At 43.6% G+C, this 19,678-nt stretch overlaps 1 long non-coding RNA gene across 2 annotated transcripts in view; it reads left to right on the forward strand.

Moving 5' to 3' along the window:
* LOC137383378 (uncharacterized) overlaps positions 1-19,678 on the forward strand; it is a 101,727-nt gene that overhangs the window by 62,605 nt on the left and 19,444 nt on the right. The window contains exon 2 of one of the 2 annotated variants that reach the window (XR_010977389.1): positions 7,505-7,659. The exons of the other annotated variant lie outside the window; for it this stretch is intronic. This is a non-coding gene — a long non-coding RNA (uncharacterized lncRNA). The remainder of the gene's footprint in view (positions 1-7,504; positions 7,660-19,678) is intronic. 2 annotated transcript variants of the gene reach the window in all.

The following is a 19,678-nucleotide window of genomic DNA, read 5'->3' on the forward strand; positions in this document are numbered from 1 at the left end:
TGAGAGACTGGGAAGTGTTGATGTCCACAGGGACCTGGGTGTCCTTGTTCATAAGTAACTGAAAGCTAACATGCAGGTGCAGCAAGCAATTAGGAAGGCAACTGGTATGTTGACCTTTATTGCAAGAGGATTTGAGTACAGGAGTAAATAAGTCTTGCTGCAATTGTACAGAGCCTTTGTGAGACCGCACCTGGAGTATTGTGTACAGTTTTTGGTCTCTTCACCTAAGGAAGGATATACTTTCCATAGAGGGAATGCAACAAAGGTTCACCAGATGATCGCTGTGATGGCGAAACTGTCCTATGAGGAGAGATTGAGGATTTTGGGCCTATATTCTCTAGAGTTTAGAAGAATGAAAGGTGATCTCATTAAAGCATACACAATTCTTACAGGTCTTGATGGGATAGATGCAGGAAAGATGTTTCCCCTGCCTAGGGGGTCTAGAATCAAGGGGCACAGTCTCAGAATAAGAGGTAGGCCATCTGGAACTGAGATGAGGAGTAATTTCTTCACTCAGAGGGTGGTGAATCTTTGGAATTTTCTACCCCAGAGGGCTGTAGAGGCTCAGTCATTGAGTTTATTCAAGATGGAGATTGACAGATTTCTATATGTTAAAGATATCAAAGGATATGGGGGCAGTGTGGATAAATGGCATTGAGGTAGAAGATCAGCCATGATCTAGTAGAATGGCAGATCAGGTTCAAGGGGCCAAATGCCTAATCCTGCTCCTATTTCTGATGTTCCTATGTTGGCGCCCCAACATATTCTAGGGTCTCGAGCAGGGTTATCCAACCTTTTCGGGTAAAGGGCCAAATTACGATTTTTGCTCAGTCCGGGGGACGGTGAGCAAATTTCAAAAGAAAAAGGCATTAAAAATGTATCTTACTAATAAAAACAACAAATGTGCATTTTTGTGAAGAAGCTTTAAATGAGAAGATTAATTTATTGACTTATTTTCTCATCACTATATTGAAAACTGATTTAGTGACATACCTGGCATTGTTCTTGCTTGCATAAGTAGTCAATCTCTGCCAGCACACTTGATGTAGCAATGCAGACTATTCTGGATAGATGTCCATCTGTCAGGAGAACCCTTGATCTCTCAGCCCCCTCTCCCTGCACTGTGTGTGTGTGTGTGTGTGTGTGTGTCTTGTTCTCTCTTCCCCTCATGCCCCCATCTCTAAGTTCAAGGGGCCACAGATTGAACATTCTGTGCAAAAGATGCAGGGGGAATATAAGGAAGCACTTTTTACATAGCGGGTGATAATGACCTGGAACTCGCTGCCCACAAGAGTAGTGGAAGTGGAGATGATCAATGACTTCAAGAGGAAGTTGGATGGCCACCTGAGAGAAATAGACTTGCAGGGCTATAGGGATCGAGCCAGGGAGTGGGACTGACTGCATAGCTCCTTGGAGAGCTGGCAAGGACTTGCTTACCAAATGGCCTCCTTCTGTGCAGTAAGTAAATGACTCTATGACTCTCTCTCCTCCCTCTCTCTGTCCATCTCCCCCTCTCTCTGTCTCTCTCTCCCCCTCTCCCTGTCTCTGTGTCCCTCTATCTCCCCCTCTCTTCCCCACCTCTCTCTCTCTCTTCCTCCTCTCTCTCTCCACACCCCCCACCCCATGTCTTCCGTGTTCCCTGCTCCATGTTCCCCATTCCCCGTTCAATGTTCCCCACTCAGCCTTCCCAGTTCCCCACTCAGTGTCCCCGGTTCCCTACTCCCTGATCAGTGTTCCCCACTCCCTGCAACAGCCATTCCCACAGCAGGATACTTACCATGCCTGTATTATTTAAGTTGGGGTGAGTGGAGGCCCAGTGTGCAGGATACAGGACATTTACTAAACCATGCGAAAGCAACAAGGGTGGCCAGTCCCAGGGTGCCTGTGCACATTCCACCAATCAGTGCTAACGCTGCCGAGACAGTCCCTGTCAGTCACAGGGAGTGACCAATCACAGACTGAGGTCCACCTGCCCATCAGACACAGGGCCCGCCTACACCCTCCACCTGACGTACAAGGGAGCTGTCAATCAGAGCTGAGGCACAGGCAGATTGGTGGGCTGGATGGAAACTCTAGGCGGGCCGGATTCTAGCCCACGGGCCGTATGTTGGACAACCCTGGTGTAGATTCTTCAGTATCATCATTCGACATCTCTCCATCAACCATCTTTACAGGCTTGCTTTTCTTCCTTCTAGCAAAAGATTTGCGTGCAAAGTGGTTCAGCTTCTTGCAGTTAGAGCACTGCTGTCCCTATGCTGGACATGCTTCTTTTTCCATCTTGTGGTGCCCCCCACAGCATTTACATCCAGTCCTCTGGTCTTGATCTTTCTGCTGGCCCTCCATCATTGACTTGTGCTTAGAAGATTTGGACTGCCTCTCAACATAGTGCACAGCCTCATCAGTTCTCTTCAGCTGTTGATTAGACACCTCAGAGCTTCTTCACATAGAGTCATAGTCATAGAGAGATACAGCACCGAAACAGGCCCTTTGGCGCACTGAGTCCGTGCTAACCATCAACCACCCATTTATACAAATCCCATTTTTCCCTCTTACATCCGCACCTTCCCTCAATTCTCCTACCAACACTAGGAGAATTTTTTTACAAAGGTCAATTTACTTATCAACCCACAAGTCTTTGGCATGTGGGAGGAAACTGGAGCACCTGGAGGAAACCCACATGGTCACAGGGAGAACTTGCAAACTCCACACAGACCCAGAACTGAACCCGGGTCACTGGAGCTGTGAGGCTGCAGTGCTAACCACTGCGCCATTGTGCCAACCAAAGATGTCAATACCTTTCTTGAGAGTAAGATTCTCTTCAAACCAGCATGTTCAAGCATCTGGGGGACCTGATAGAGGGAGATCTGTCTTTCATTCCTAAGCGAATGGAAGAGCCTGTGATGACCCATTTGCTGGAATACTGGTGCTGGATACATTTTCTGATGTAGGTGAAAAGATAGACTGAATGGTCTGTGCTGTGCAACCCCTATCAATGCTCCACTCAATGCAGGTAGTCAAGTCTTTCTTGGCAGCATTATGAGCTGCCTCTCAAGCTGCTTATATTGCTGCAGAGATCTCATTCATGGGAGCAGCCTATGCCGATCTTCCTTGAGCTTCCATCCTTTCCAAGGAATGCTGAAGTGAGAAGAAATTCTCATAAGTGGCACTGCATGTACAAACCAGACACATGCAACACATCTGGGAGACTGTCAGAAGGCCTGAGTTTGATACTCCATTAGCTTCCTTCATTTCAAAGCAGTTTCTGCATCTTCAAGCACCTCAACCAAGGTATAGTAACTCTGAACAGAGGCAGCATCATCCTCTTCCTCATGCCCTCTTGTGAGTTATGTAAAGTCCTGATGCTGTCTCTTCCCTATTAAAAGCCTGATGCCCTTAGGGCTTGACTCTGCCCTGGTCCTTGAAGTGATACAATGAATGGCAGTGTTGATGATGATATGGAACCAAAGCAGCAACTGAAATAGAATGGCTTCTCTTCCTCCATTTCATCAGGTACATCTGACTGTTTTTTGTTTATGTGGAGGACATAAATTAAATAGAATCTACATCCCAGTATCTATACTCCACACAAGCTTCCTCCCACTCTAATTATTACTTATTTTCATCTTCCCCTCATATGCCTCTATTCCATTTTCCCTCATGTATGCAAAATGGTTGATCCACAGCAAGTGAGGTTTAGCTTTTGTGGTGAATCCCCATTGAATTTCGAATCCAAATTAAAATGTTACCATTCAACAAATGAGCTGAAGTAAATCATCCAGAAATCAATGCCATTGTATTAGGTTTACTGAGAATTTAATCTTTCTGCAGGTGCCTCAGACATCAGAATTGTCCATCTATATACAAAGCAGCTGCCATCTGCTCACTAATCTCTCCTTCTCCAATTCCTGCTGTCACCAGATGGCATATCATTGAGACACCTCCTCCTCATTAACTCATGTATATTTTCTATTTCTCCCCCTGCAAAATTCTCTTTTTGGCATTATATACCATCTTTATTCTACAACATAAATGCAGCTAATATTCAATTTTGATCTCATTCTGCTTCTGTGGGAATTGATTGCATGCAAACTGAAAGACTCATGACTATCAGTGAGAAGGCAGACAATAAAAATTTCAGTGATTAAGCAGTGAAAGTTCCAGTGATTAAGCAATCTCTTGCTGGGGTATTGATGGATTGACAACTGTGTTTGTGTGAGTATTGACACTTCACGTTGTCTGTACTGGCAACACAAACAACATTAAACATTGATTTGCTGTTTCAAGAGAACAACATTCAAAGTTGGGGTTGGCAAGACTATCAGTGGGTTGGGTGGCATGTTTACTTTGCCTATTCTGCTCAAGTCACTGCCATTGTCAGATTTAATGGACCTAGATGAATTTTTTGAGGAGGTAACAATTGTGGTAGATAAGGGAGCGTCTATGGATGTTATGTATATGGATTTCCAGAAGGCATTTGACAAGGTATCACACAAGAAACTGTTAACAAAAATAGGAGTGCATGGAATTGGAGGCAATCTATTAGCTTGGATAGGGAATTGGTTAACAGGTAGGAGGCAGAAAATAAGAGTAGTAGGTACATAGCCAAATTGACAGGATGTGACTAGTTGTGCCCCCTAGGGATCTGTACTGGAGGCTCAGCTTTTCACTATATTTATAAATGACTTGGATGAAGGAATAGAGGGCCATAAATCTAAGTTTGCTGATGACTCTAAATTAGGTGGCACAGTTGTTGCAAAGGGACATTGATAGGATAAGTGAGGGGGAGAAACTGTGGCAGATTGTTGGAAAGTGTGAGGTTAGCACTTTAGTTTTGTTTAGAGATACAGCACTGAAACAGGCCCTTCGGCCCACCGAGTCTGTGCCGACCATCCACCACCCATTTTATACTAATTCTACACTAATCCCATATTCCTACTACCTACCTATACTAGGGGCAATTTATAATGGCCAATTTACCTACCAACCTGCAAGTCTTTTGACTTGTGGGAGGAAACTGGAGCATCCGGAGAAAACCCACACAGACACAGGGAGAACTTGCAAACTCCACACAGGCAGTATCCGGAATTGAACCTGGGTCGCTGGAGCTGTGAGACTGCAGTGCTAACCACTGCGCCACTGTGCCGCCCTAAGAAAGGCAAATCAAAGTATTTTCTAAATCGTGAGAGACTATTGATACGGTCAAGTGAGAAGGGGTCAAAGGGCTTCCCTCTTCCCTCTCTTTGTTTGACCACAGCAGGTTTAATTCTTTTTTAAAGTCGATGTACTGGCTAATTCAGTCTGGGTTTGATTACCTACTTGCTATGATCATAACAACAACCAATCGGACAGGTTCCCTTGAGTTAACAAAGAAAGAGGTTAACTTTATTGTACCTGAACTGAACTAATAAAATAATAAACAACATGCCAACTTTCGCTCACACACACACACTAGGGCCGGAATTTTACGGCGGATGGACGGGAGCTGGACTCCGACGTGAAAGTCGTTGGTGAACCCGCTTCTGCCTAGCCTGGGGATCTGTCCCGTATTTTATGGGTCCCCAGGCTTTAATTGTCCCGAGGCGGGACTTTCACCCACTTGAGGTAGGAGGTACCGCCTCAGTGTGCTGCTGACCAATCAGCGGGCCGGCAGCTCTAAGTCCCAGCAGCACCATCAGGAGTGGTGGCCACTGCTGGGACTGCAGCCCAGCCGACGCCATGAATCGAGGAGGGAAGATAAATAGGGGCATGCTTTACCAGGGGGATTGGTCCTTCCCTGGTGAGGCTGGAGTGGTCGTTTGGGGGGAGGGGGGGTTTCTTGGGTCCCGGAGGTGGGTTGGAAGGCAGGGGCAGCCTTCAATCGGGCACCCTGTGCCCAACTGCCATGCCCCCCCACCGGGGCGTGGAAAGGCCGGAAGCTATCACTGGGCAGCCTTTCACGTCCCCAGCACATCTGCTTGCCACGGGTAAAATACCCGTGGAGGTGGACGAGGGCCCTTAAGTGGCCGCTAAGTGGCCACTTAAGGGCTTTGATTGGCTTCGGGCAGGTGGGCCATTTCCCACCCCCCGCCCGACTCCGAAACTTGTCTGGAAGCGGAAGCGGGGTGGGTAGTCCTCCCGGAGCCTGCGGCTCAATTTTACGCCGCCCCCACGCCACCATCCGACCCACTGGGGTGGCGTAAAATTCCAGCCTAGAGGTTTACATGCACACAAACAGGTTACAGAGTGGGAAAAGATAGATTGGTTGAGTTAGAGTCCATAGAAAAAAAAGTATACAGTCTGTGGGGTTTGGTGATTTGGCTGGCTTCTAGCTGAATTCAGTGGTCCTGAGGCTTTTAGTTTGAAGAGGTAGATGACTGGTTTGGTGGGAGACAGCAATGCAGATGATTTCCCCCATTGGGATTTTTGATTGTAGCTGGAGTATGCAAAGGTGTTCAGTCAAAAGGCAGGATTTGAAAACATTCAAGCAGGAATGGAGAGAGAGAGAGACCGCACCCCACCCCCCTCCCCCACCAACTTGGGTCTGTGTGTGTCAGAGTCCAGAAGCTTCTCCTCTCTGCTGCAGGAAGACACAAGCGTAAAACCACAAATAGGTAGCGGCTGGTTATATGGCAGCCATTCAGTGATTCAAAACTTAGCAGCTAGCAGTATTTCTTCTGGATAAAAGAAAAAGAACAAGCAGTTCCTTTAAACTTCCTGGGTCTTGTTTCTTGCTGGGATATGAGCATACATTTCATCGCCCTGCTCACAGTCCTTTGAAATGTCGGATACAGTGTTGCAAATTAGGTGACCATCCTAAGCTGCCAACAAAATCATCCTTGTAGCTTTTCTTTTTCAAATGTCTTTCAAAAAAATATGAATTCAGATCGCCAGTCAGTGGATTAAAGAAAATTATCATTCAACAAAGCACATTGGCATAACATTATGAATTCTGGATGAGCAGAGAGATTTAGGGGTCCAAGTACTGAAATCATTAAAAGTTGGTGAACAGGTACAAAAATAATTAAGAAGGTGAATGGAATGTTTGTTTTTATCTCAAAAGGGCTATAATATAAATGAGTGGAAGTTATGTTACAGCTGTACAAATCCCTGGTTAGACCACTTTTAGAGTATTGCATTTACTTCTAGTAATCGGACCTCAGGAATAATACATTGGCCTTGGAAAGGGTGCAGTGCAAATTCATCAGAATTACACTGCGGCTAAAGGGATTACATTATGAGAACAGATTGCATAGACGAGGCTTGTATTCCTTTGAATATAGAAGGTTAGGGGGTGATCTCATTGAGGTGTTGAAGATAATGGAAGAACTTGATAGGGTAGATGGAATGAAATTATTTCTCTGGTAGGGGAGTCCAGAACAAGGGAGTGTAACCTTAGAAATAAAAACAGAAAATGCTGGAATCAATTCGCAGGTCTGGCAGCATCTGTAGAGAGAGAAACAGAATTAACGTTTCAGGTCTGTGACCTGATGAAAGATACTTCCAACATTATCTGTTTTTATTTCAGATTTCCAGCATCTGCAGTATTTTGCTTTGTTACCTTAAAGTTAGAGCGAGGCCATTCAGGAAAGCACTTCTTCACACAAATATAGTGGAAATCTGGAACTTCTTCCCCAAAAGCTGTTGAAGATTTTAAAAGTGACATTGACAGATCTTTGTAAGGTAAGGGTATTAAGGGTTGCGGAACCGAGGCAGGTGGAGGGAAGTAGAGGAAGTTAAGATACAGAACAGTCAAGTCCTAATTATAAGGTAGAACAAGCTCGATGGGCTGAATGGTGTACTCCTATTTTTATATTACTTTTCTGGCTGAATTATCTGAATGTTATGGCAATGGCACTAACTCCTTCCACTGTGTCCTCATTATGGGCACAAGGTAGTGTCTTATTCTGTGTGCCAGAATCCTGTCTGTCTTGGTCTCATTGCTTCCAATAGTAGCTCCATTTCAGAGTCAGTAAAGTTGAAGGCTCTCTTCCCTGCAGGTCTACTGGCTGCCATGACCTTCCAGCTCATCTCCTATGTTGCATTGCTGTCATTTCCCCTTCAAGCTGCTATAGGCCTTTAATTCCTGTAGTATCACATTATTTTTGCACCCCATGAATGAATGCTGCCAGTCTCTTTTAGGTCTTCAATAGCATGGACACCAGGAAATCTGCTGGGGTTTGGTTATTGAACAAGCAGCTATACATGTCCGCTCTACTTCTACCAACAAAACAGAACAGTTTTTACTGTGCCATCCACTTTTATTGTACTTGTTCTTAAAAATATCGATTTTTAAAAATAAAAAATCATAAATCATTGCAGGAAAAAGTAAATGCACAAAGAAATAGGATTGCTTGTATTAATGCAGTCAACTGCATCTATGACTAGAAATTTCCATGGAGCTGCTCATCTCTGTCACCATCATTTTGACTGAAGGGCGGCGGAAACGCTATTTCAAAAAAAGCAAAACCTCTGGGGAAATTCCATCAAACCTCCAGTGAAGTTACGTCACACCTCCAGTGGAGTTACAACATACCTCCAGTGAAGTTCAATCACACTCCAGTGAAGTTGTGGCTGCAGAACAGAAGCAGTTCTGAGGAAATTCCTAGCCAATATTTGTAAATATATTCACTTTAAGTAAATTTTGATTTCTTGGTATTTTAGAGCCTCGCCAGCTTTTACAAAATCTGATTCTAAGACGCCATCCTCTGGATAAATAGTAAAGTGCAGAAAATTGTTCTGAGCTGAATCTTACCATTTGAAATGGGCTTGATTTTACTGATGTCGGGGGTCGTGACAGGGGGGCTGGAAAATGCCTCCAGCAGAGGCCCACCACAGGCCTTGACACTGGGAAGGCCCAGCCTGATATTGCCGCTGCCGCCGAGGCCTTGTGGCGGCCACCTACCGCTTGGCGACTGAAGGAAAATTTACATATACAAAATAATGTTAATGACAGAATAAATTACCTACCCGCTCCCACCGTTCGTTCCGGAGCGATATTTCTGCCAGTGGCCAGCACTCCTACACCTTTGGATACCCGTCCAGGGATCCAAGATGGAACACTGGTGGAAGGGGGAGCAGGTAGGTTTTTCAGTGCAGGATGTGGGGGAGCAGGGTCAAGCTCATCTGATTGGTGTAGGGGATGGTGGGAAGGGGTAAAGTTCACAGTTTATGAATTGTGGTGGGGGAGGGAAGGTCAGGTCCACAAGGTAACTATTCTGGGGGGGGGGGAGAGGGCAAGGAATGAATTCTATGGTTATTGGGGGATGGGAGAGGGGCTAGGAACATTTATTTAATTTTTCTGAATCAATTTTAAATTGCTATATCTTTAAATATTTAAATTAAATGGAAGGGCTCGAAGCCCTTTAAAAATAGCGTTAGTGCCTGCACAAAGGCTGCTGACGCCATTGCTGGGGACAGATTGCCCGTCCACTCCATGTCATCGGGAGGGAGGGTGCGGTCTTCCCTGGCCATTTAAATGAGCCGCTGCATTCAATATCACAGCAGCTCTGCGACGTGCGGTGCGCAATTTTGGCAGCAGATGTGTAAAATGCAGCCCAAAGAATGTGGGATAATGTCTTCTGTTGGAACGAATGCATTGTTTTCCCTTGACGCTATCTTGCAGATAAGCAATCTACAAGAAAACAAATTGCACTAAATTGTTATTAAGGTCAGGAAAGGAAGAAAAATGAGCCTCTTTTGTTAATTAAAAATTGTTTTGAATTTTTTTGCTGACAAACATAAATTATATGGACTAACTGAATAAATAATAGATAAATAAATAATATATTATCAACAGAAACAGCTTCAATTCTGTGGCCATCTTCTAACCTAATTTTATATACACTGCATTATGCTTTGTGTTGAATTCAAGTCTTACATTCCATCCTCATACCCCAATCCATGTGGCTACCAACATTGTCTTCAGACAGTTTCTGACATCACCACCATACAGAGCGCTACACAATCAACAATCATGAAGCAAAAGGCTTTGGCATCTTAATTAAACATTTGCCTCCCCTTGCTGCAACATCAAATCTTTCTTGATTTTTGCCTTGGCTGGATTACAGATACATTGAAAAATAAGTAATATCCAATAAATAAATACATTTGAACATAGACACAGTAAATTAAGCAATGGCACCAAATAGCTTGCAAAAATTTTCATTTCACTAAGGAAGTTTCAGGATGCCAATATGCTATATAAATCATGTTCAAACCAGTATCTATAGAGTACAATGTAGACAGATGTGAGTTATACTGCTGGCTACCCATCATTGCACAGCCAAAGATAGAGTTCTGCACTTGCAACTCTGTTCCTCAGCTAATTAATTTTAGTATTAGAAGTTCACAGGTGGTAGATAGCATTGGGTCTCTACTCACATTAAAATAATTCAAAAGTTTATTCCTGAAGCCACCTGTTTTGAATGTAGTTTTGCCCTGGGTTGGAGATAGGCCACACAGTGTCAAGCTGAGACTGCCCAGGGGAACTGATTTCACATAACATAACCTCAGTACGCTCAGGCTTCAGATCAGGACCCAAGTCCCTTGTTATATGTTCACTTTGTTGTTGCTCCAGTTCAAAAATCTCTTCACGTTAGCACAATAGCAATAGTATAAAGCCATATACACATAAAAATTAAACTTTCCAACAAGCAAAGTTTGTCTTAAACATGTGAGTAACATTTTTATTAGAAAGTAGATAGATTTTCTACTGAATAAGGACAATTAAAGCAGGGATTGTGAAGGCACAGGCCCTGGCTGAGGTATTAAGTGTATATGTTGCATTTGTATTTACTAAAGAAGAGGATACTGCCAATATTACAGAAGAAGAGGAATGGGTAGAGGAATTTGCAAGGATGAAATATATAAAGCAGAGGTAGTAAAATGGTTGGCAGTGCTCAAGGCAGAAAAGTCACACGGTCCAGGAAGGCTGCATCTTATGTTGCTGAGGGAAGTAATGGTGGAAATACCAGGGGCTGTATCGACAATCTTTCAATCTTCCTTGGCGATGGGAGTGGTATCAAAACTAGAAGTGTAAATATAAGATTGTCATCAAGAAATCTAATAGAGAATTCAGAAGAAACTTCTTTGCCCACAGAGTAGTAATAATGTGGAGTACATTACCACAAGGAGTTGTTGAGGCAAATAGCATAGATGCATTTAACAAGAAGCACATGAGGGAGAAAGGAACCAGAAAAAAAGTGCTGATAGGGTAAGATGGAAAGGGATGGGAAAAGACTCATATGGAGCATGAACGCCAGCATGGAGCAGTTGAGCAAAAATGGCCTGTTACAGTGTTGTAGACTCAATGTAACTTGATGTAACACATTTGAGCCCAAAGTCTGGGTGACAGTAGTTTTGTTTCCTTTATAAAGAGCGTTTTACTATCCCAGAGTGTGCCAAAGTATTTTACAGTCAATGAAATACTTTTAATATGTAGTCACTGATGTAATGTGGGAAACAACGGAGAGCAAACTGTACGAAATCTGGGGCATGACTGAAGCCTCTTTCAAAGGTGCTGGAGACGGTTAAGCCAAGAGCCTGAATGGCACAAGTTTTAGCTTTGATCAAAGATGCAAGAGTTCATGTTCCTACAGAATCCATAGCAGTGACCCATGTTCGAGGGTGGAATGCCAGAATGCCACATAAGTTGGACATGGTGCAGTAGCTCCAAGGCAGGCTGTCCAATACCTTAAACAATTGCAGGTCTGCAGAAAGCAGTTTACTTTTGTAGGTTAGGCCTCTAAAGCAGCATCTTTATCCTGTTTAGCAGTCCTCTAGCCTTGTGCAGACCTCTTTAACTCAATATCTATACAAGCTGGGGTGCTGATTTCGGTGCTGTTGCTTGAGTTGGATGGTTTGAGTTCGGGTGCTTCTTCAAGAGTGTTGTCACTCTCTGAGTCTTGTTCTGCATGGTTTGAGTCATGGGATGCACCTAGAAAAAGGGTTGCATGGCACAGAAATATTAGGCAGTAGTAGAGGATTGACAGCACTATGTAGCACCAGAATGTCATGCTGATCATTTGTGTGATTTCTGGAGGAAAGAGGAAAGATAAATGTAACAGATACCCCCTGACTGTGAATGCCAGCTTTGGTATCACTGATTTTCCTTGAGCTGCCTGCCCTAGTGACCTCCAGGCCTTCCTCCTCCATCTGGGTCGGGGTTTGCATGGAGGCTGACCTTTCCCAAGATGATTGATGAAGGAAGGACAGTGGATGTTATCTATATGGACTTCAGTAAAGCCTTTGACAAGGTCCCTCATGGCAGACTGGTACAAAAGGTGAAGTCACACGGGATCAGAGGTGAGCTGGCAAGATGGATACAGAATTGGCTCAGTCATAGAAGGCAGAGGGTATCAGTGGAAGGGCGTTTTTCTGAATGGATAGAATGTGACTGGTGGTGTTCCGCAGGGATCAGTGCTGGGACCTTTGCTGTTTGTAGTATATATAAATGATTTGGAGGAAAATGTAGCTGGTCTGATTAGTAAGTTTGCGGACGACACAAAGGTTGGTGGAGTTGCGGATAATGATGAGGATTGTCAGAGGATACAGCAGGATGTAGATCGGTTGGAGACTTGGGCGGAGAAATGGCAGATGGAGTTTAATCTGGACAAATGTGAGGTAATGCATTTTAGAAGGTCTAATGCAGGTGGGAGGTATACAGTAAATGGCAGAACCCTTAGGAGTATTGACAGGTAGAGAGATCTGGGCGTACAGGTCCACAGGTCACTGAAAGTGGCAACGCAGGTGGATAAGGTAGTCAAGAAGGCATACGGCATGCTTGCCTTCATCGGTCGGGGTATAGAGTATAAAAATTGGCAAGTCATGTTGCAGCTGTACAGAACCTTAGTTAGGCCACACTTATAATATTGCGTGCAATTCTGGTCGCCACACTGCCAGAAGGACGTGGAGGCTTTGGAGAGGGTACAGAAGAGGTTTACCAGGATGTTGTCTGGTCTGGAGGGTATTAGCTATGAGGAGAGGTTGGAAAAACTCAGATTGTTTTCACTGGAACGACAGAGGTGAAGGGGTGACATGATAGAGGTTTACAAAGTTATGAGCAGCATGGACAGAGTGGATAGTCAGAAGCTTTTTCCCAGGGTGGAAGAGTCAGTTACTAGGGGACATAGGTTTAAGGTGCGAGGGGCAAAGTTTAGAGGGGATGTGCGAGGCAAGTTCTTTACACAGAGGGTGGTGAGTGCCTGGAACTTGCTGCCGGGGGAGGTGGTGGAAGCAGGTACGATGGCGACGTTTAAGAGACATCTTGACAAATCCATGGAAAGGAAGGGAATAGAGGGATATGGGCCCCGGAAGTGCAGAAGGTTTTAGTTTAGGCAGGCATCAAGATCGGCGCAGGCTTGGAGGGCCGAATGGCCTGTTCCTGTGCTGTACTGTTCTTTGTTCTTTCTTCAGGTTTTTGTGAGCCATTTACTCCTGCACAAAGAGCTGGAGTGAGCTAGTGTGCGATTCTTGTTCGGGGTTGTGCAGATGCATGATGCAGCTTCATATGTAGATGATGAGAGGGAGAAGCAGTTAAATGTGAGTAGGATTGAGAGGTAATCATGTGCATCCAGTGGAAATGTGTGGTTCAGCCCCCAGTGAAATTTGAATATTGGTCCACCCAGCCCCACTTACTGCCCCCCGAAAACTGCCCAAAGTGAACATCTACCCTGATGTGACTTTTCAAGAACCATAAACTCTAATTGTTTATGTACCCTTGTCAGAGGCAACTTGATTGAAATATATAAGATCCTGAGGGGTCTTGACAGTGTGGATGTGGAAAGGATGTTTCCCCTTGTAGGAGAATCTAGAACTAGGGGTCACTGTTTAAATATAAGGGCTCACCCATTTAAGACAGAGATGAGGAGAAATTTTTTCTCTAAGAGGGTCGTGAGTCTTTGGAACTCTCTTCCTCAAAAGGCAGTGGAAACAGAGTCTTTTAATATGTTTAAGGCAGAGGGAGATAGATTCTCGATAAGCAAGGGGGTGAAAGGTTATTGGGGGTAGGTGGTAATGTGGAGAAATCAGTTCAGCCATGAATTTATTAAATGGAGGAGCAGGCACAAGGGGCCGAGTGGCCTACACCTGCTTCTAATTCGTATGTTCATATGTCACTCTGTATCTATTCTATCAAATCCTTTTATCATTTTAAGTTTCCACCTCCCCAGTACCAGGATTGCCATCGGCCTGCGCTCCCACCAGCTGCTGACCTCTTCTGAAGGTCCCTTTTAACCACCAATTTCCCCACCATCCCCATCATTGTCCCAATAGTTAAAGCATCCACAAGTTCTTTGCCTTTAGCCCCAGACTACATAGCAGTGCTAGTAAAAGTATTTTCCTGCTGTGGCCAGGAATGGCTTTATTAAACATATTGAATACTTCAAAATTATATTTTTGAAGTGTTCAAAGCATTTAACAAACATAAAGCCATTTCTGGTCACAGTAGAAACCTGCTTCCAGGGATGCAGGGACCTAGACTGGGCTTTGGGTCAGCAAAGGTTTGTCTTCCAGGATAGTGGTAGGGATTTGGAGCTCGTAAACTGGTTGATGGAGGTCTCACATGGCAGGAGAGCGTCAGCAGGCGGTTTTAAGCAGCCAGTGACAGGTTTCATGTTGAGCAGCTGTTGGCTGCAGTGCACAGTTTCTCTAATAGTGTGTAGAATTCATATAGAAAATCCCAGCCCTGCAAACACAAATGCTTGATTCCTAGCAACCATTTCCAGTTATTTTGGCCTCAAGAAAGAAAGAAAGATAGTGTTTTTAATGAGCTCAGGAAGTCCCATATTACTTCCCATTTAAATGAAGTAATTTTAAAACGTTGTTGGTGTTGTAAAGTTGAGAAACCCAGTAGCCAGTTTGCACACTACAAGGTCTTACAAACAGCAAAGTCATGTTGGGTGAAGGGTAAATGTTGGTCTGGACACCTGGAGGACTCCCCAGTTCTTCTTCAAATAGTGCCATGGGATCTTTTACACCAACCTGAGAAGGCAGGTTGGATCTAAGTTTAAGGATTAATCTGATAGGCTGCATCTTCAACAATAAAGATTTACCGCAGTACTGCACTGACATTTCAGTCTAGATTATCTGATTAAGTCATTAAGTTTGGTTGTATCTACAACCTTCTTAAAAGACTTGCTTTTATATTTTTTTTAATTCATTCATGGGATGTGACGTCGCTGTCTAGGCCGGCATTTATTGCCCATCCCTAATTGCCCTTGAGATGATGGTGGTGAGTTGCCTTCTTAAACCGCTGCAGTCCATGTGAGGTAGGTATACCCACAGTGCTGTTAGGAAGGGAGTTTCAGGATTTTGACCCAGCGACAATGAAGGAACGGCGATATAGTTCCAAGTCAGGATGGTGTGTGACTTGGAGGGGAATTTGCAGGTGGTGGTGTTCCCATGCATTTGCTGCCCTTGTCCTTCGAGTTGGTAGAGGTCGCGGGTTTGGAAGGTGCTGTCTAAGGAGCTTTGGTGCGTTGCTGCAGTGCATCTTGTAGATTGTACACCCCGCTGCCACTTTGCATCGGTAGTGGAGGGAGTGAATGTTTGTAGATGGGGTGCCAATCAAGCGGGCTGCTTTGTCCTGAATGGTGTTGAGCTTCTTGAGTGTTGTTGGAGCTGCACCAATCCAGGCAAGTGTAGAGTATTCCATCACACTCCTGACTTGTGCCTTGTAGATGGTGGACAGGCTTTGCGGAGTCAGGAGGTGAGTTGCTCGCCACAGGATTCCTAGCCTCTGACCTGCTTTTGTAGCCACGGTATTTATATGGCTCCTCCAGTTCAGTTTCTTATCAATGATAACCCTTAGGATGTTGATAGTCAGGATTCAGTGATGGTCGTGCCATTGAATATCAAGGGGAGTTGGATAGATTCTCTCTTGTTGGAGATGGTCATTGCCTGGCACTTGTGTGGTGTGAATATTACTTGCAACCTATCAGCCCAAACCTGAATATTGTCCAGGTCTTACTGCATTTCTACACGGACTGCTTCAGTATCTGAGGAGTCGCAAATGGTACTGAACGTATTGCACCTTTTACAAGCTCAGGACTTCCCAAAGCACTTTACAGCCAATGAAGCACTTTTAAAGTGTAGTTATTGTTGTAATGTAGGAAACTAATGCAGGATTCAAACTCAAAGTTACTACCACAAAGTCAAGGCTGACACTGAGGAAACCTAAAATGGTTTCCATTCTCAGTAGGAAGCCAGCAGTCACTCGGAGGCTGAAGTGGAGTAAACCTCAAGTGATGGTGGTGGAAGACAGGGAGTTAGTGTGAGCACAAGGGGGTACTTTCATCCCAGTTTTCAAGTGGGAAAAGGCAGTAGTGTGTTGAAAATTGGAGTGCACAACCCACCATCCATTCCCACCAGTGACAGGGCCATCGCTACTTTCGTGGAGACCCTAAAATAAGTAACCCAAGTTCCAGACAGGAGCTTCATTATCTCATGGAAATCGGAGTTCTATGATGTCTAACAAATTTGAATGAATTTTTCGAGGAGGTGACTAGGTATGTACATGAGGGTAAAGCAGTTAATGTCTACATGGACTTCAGTAAAGTTTTTGATAAGGTCCCCCATGGGAGATTGGTCAATAAGGTAAGAGCCCATGGGATCCAGGGCAATTTGGCAAATTGGATCTAAAATTAACTTAGTGGCAGGAGGCAGAGGGTGATGGTCTAGGGTTGTTTTTGCGATTGGAAGCCTGTGACCAGTGGTGTACCGCAGGGATTGGTGCTAGGACCCTTGCTGTTTGTAGTGTACATTAATGGTTTAGATGTGAATATGAGAGGTATGATCAGTAAGTTCGCAGATGACACGAAAATTGGTGGTGTCGTAAATAGTGAGGAGGAAAGCCTTAGATTACAGGACGATATAGATGGGCTGGTAAGATTGGCAGAGAAAAATTAACCACCCTAGCTTACCAATGGAATTCAAATTGGCCTGACCGTTAATTTAGTTTGGGTCTTTGATCACTTCCATCAGGCAGATGATGGATTAGCTCAGTCTGCTTCCTACCAGATTGAAACATATAGATCAAAATCAACCCCCAAATCTCAGGAGCTAAGAAGACTGAAACACAAATCTAATGTAGTCAAATGTAGGAAAATTCAAATTCAGCAAATTAAACCTAATACCCAGGTGTGACAGAAATAGCATGATATAAACTCATAATATGAAGCACAAGAAGTGCACAATACCCATAATTAATAAATAAATGTAGTGGATCTCCTATGGCATTGATCACTGTAACTCAATTGACTGTTTTGTGGCTATTACTCCCGATTTTAACTCTGCCTGCCTAATGGGAACAGTTTAAAATGGTAGCTGGACAGAAGCCTCTGTGATCCCACTCCTCACCATTTTAACTGCCAGGATTCTGATAGCATAGAGCATGAAGGGCTTAAATAACATGCGCACATTGTGACTCAATTATGTCACTGACACTGCTCCTCGATTTCAACTTAAAGTCACAGGAGGCCTGCACAGCACCAAGGCAATGTATGTGAAAATATTTCACTTTTGGACAGATTTATTGGGGCCAGGAGGAACAGGAGTGCTCCTCCAAGTATTGCAAAGAGTCCTTCAACCTCTCCTACTGTCACCTTGCCTCACCCTCCCCTAACCAGCATTGGGTCTACACGATGACATCATCCTGTCATTTACACAACCTGCATCACCTGTCTGGTAGCCTTGCTTTGGTTCCATTTGGGAGGTGCAGAAAAGTCATCAGACAGATGCATGGTTAGAGACTCAACAGAATAGTACTGACTCATCCAGCAGGTTTGCCACTTTTGTGATCATTTTTAGGCAAGCAGTCGGGCCAGAAGATGCAGGCTTTTGGTCTTTATTCTATGCATAAAAAGTATATAATACCTTTAAAATGGTGACATAGCCAAAAGGCATAAGAATGAAATTTCAGAATCCACGAATCATTATTTTCTTATGTATTAAGTACAACTCTTGTAAATATTTCAAGTAATTGTATCGGCAAGCAGTATTAATGATAACACTTAACTGCAGATCGACTTCATGTGTGAGAAGCCTTGTAAATATGAATGAATATTACATGAAGTAAACACAATAAAAATGATCAAATATGCTGACATTGTCTATAGTAGCACTGGCCATTAATGACACTTGCTTCTAGGATCATCTTTTCCTTCAGAATTGAAATAGCTGAATTAAGTACAAACAGAGATTGACCTGCACAATTTTAATTTTGTTGCAATAGAATCTCTCGCAGATTATCACCCAAGTGTTGAAGATGAAAATCTACCCCATAGACACTTTTCCGCAAAATTAAGTCTTATTTTTCTTTCTCTAAAACAATAAGCTTCAATAACTTTCATCTGTTCAGGAGAGAACAACATGAACGTCTCCTCACATTGCTCGTTGTTGGTGGCAGTGATAGCTGTCACCTTCAATTAAGGCACTGAAACCTATGGAGAAAATTGATCCAAAATTTACAACTTCTAAGATGGTATTTTGAAGTATCAGCTTTAATGTGTTCAGCAGTGAAACTATGGAGAACAAAACTGTTGCCCTGGAACAGCAGGGGATCCTTCCATACTTAGAAGTAGCATGTATCTTCAGCACAGTAAAAGAATGTCAGGATCATATGAAGCAGCCTCTCTTCAGATTCTCAGTTCGAGACAAGCTGCTGACCATATTTTATTAAATTTAAAGTCAAGTGTTAAGCAGTAAAACTGTTGAACTAGAGTCAATGGTGCAGATAGAAATGTAGCCCTGCTCCATGTTTGTCAGCTCCAGGTTAAGATTTCTGGATGAACAGAGAAATTTACACTTCTGTAAAAAAAAATCCTAGCTGAGTTAAGGAGAGCCCATTGCAGCCTTTTCCATTCAAACATGCTAAGCTTGAGTAAGTCTGATTTTTAAGTACCACATTCATCTTTACAAGAGCAAAGGGCTACACTATCTTGCAAGGCAGAAGCTCTGCAAGATCATTTCAGGAGTACACTGATGTTTCCTCTATTTAATCCTAATAGAAAAATTAGTATCAAATTGTAGGTGCGCTTATTTGCAAAACTATGCAGTAGTTATTGGACATTTTATTCTCTATGTTAATTTGATTCCAATGAACAGCTTGCTGAAATTTATTTGCAATTTTTTTTTATCTCTGGACTACATTTCTGTTGAATCAATCAAAGTGTCAATGTATACATAATATTAGTGCTGAGGAAGCCTTGATAGGCACTGTAGCATGTGGAAGATCTAAACAGGATCATCAAAAATAGATGGGCAGGTGCTTCACATAAAAAGTGCTAGCGCAAGACTGAAGACTGTGATTATGTACTTGTCACTGAGTAGTCTGGTTAAATTTTCCTTGGGCTGGAATATCTATATTTATGCCTGTTGTATGAAGTGGCAGTCCTTGTACTGAGATATTGTATCACGTGCCTACTGTGCTGTCTACCGATGTGAACAGTTAAGCTAAAATACATTCAATATCCTTGTTGATTATACACCTAAGTATTGGCTTAGCTTTGAAGGTACAGTGTTCAGAATACATTCATTTTAGAAAATTTGGTGAACAACAGGCAATGGGGTGAATTTGTGTATGACTGATTGAAGTGGACAAGGCAGGTTTGCCACCTGCCCGATGGAAGTTGTCCCAGGCCCGAACAATGTTCATGGTCAGGACTCATTTTACCATTCCATCGGCTAGCTGCTTGCACAATCG

Source organism: Heterodontus francisci, chromosome 24 (assembly GCF_036365525.1).
Source record: "Heterodontus francisci isolate sHetFra1 chromosome 24, sHetFra1.hap1, whole genome shotgun sequence".
In the NCBI taxonomy this organism is placed as follows: domain Eukaryota; kingdom Metazoa; phylum Chordata; class Chondrichthyes; order Heterodontiformes; family Heterodontidae; genus Heterodontus; species Heterodontus francisci.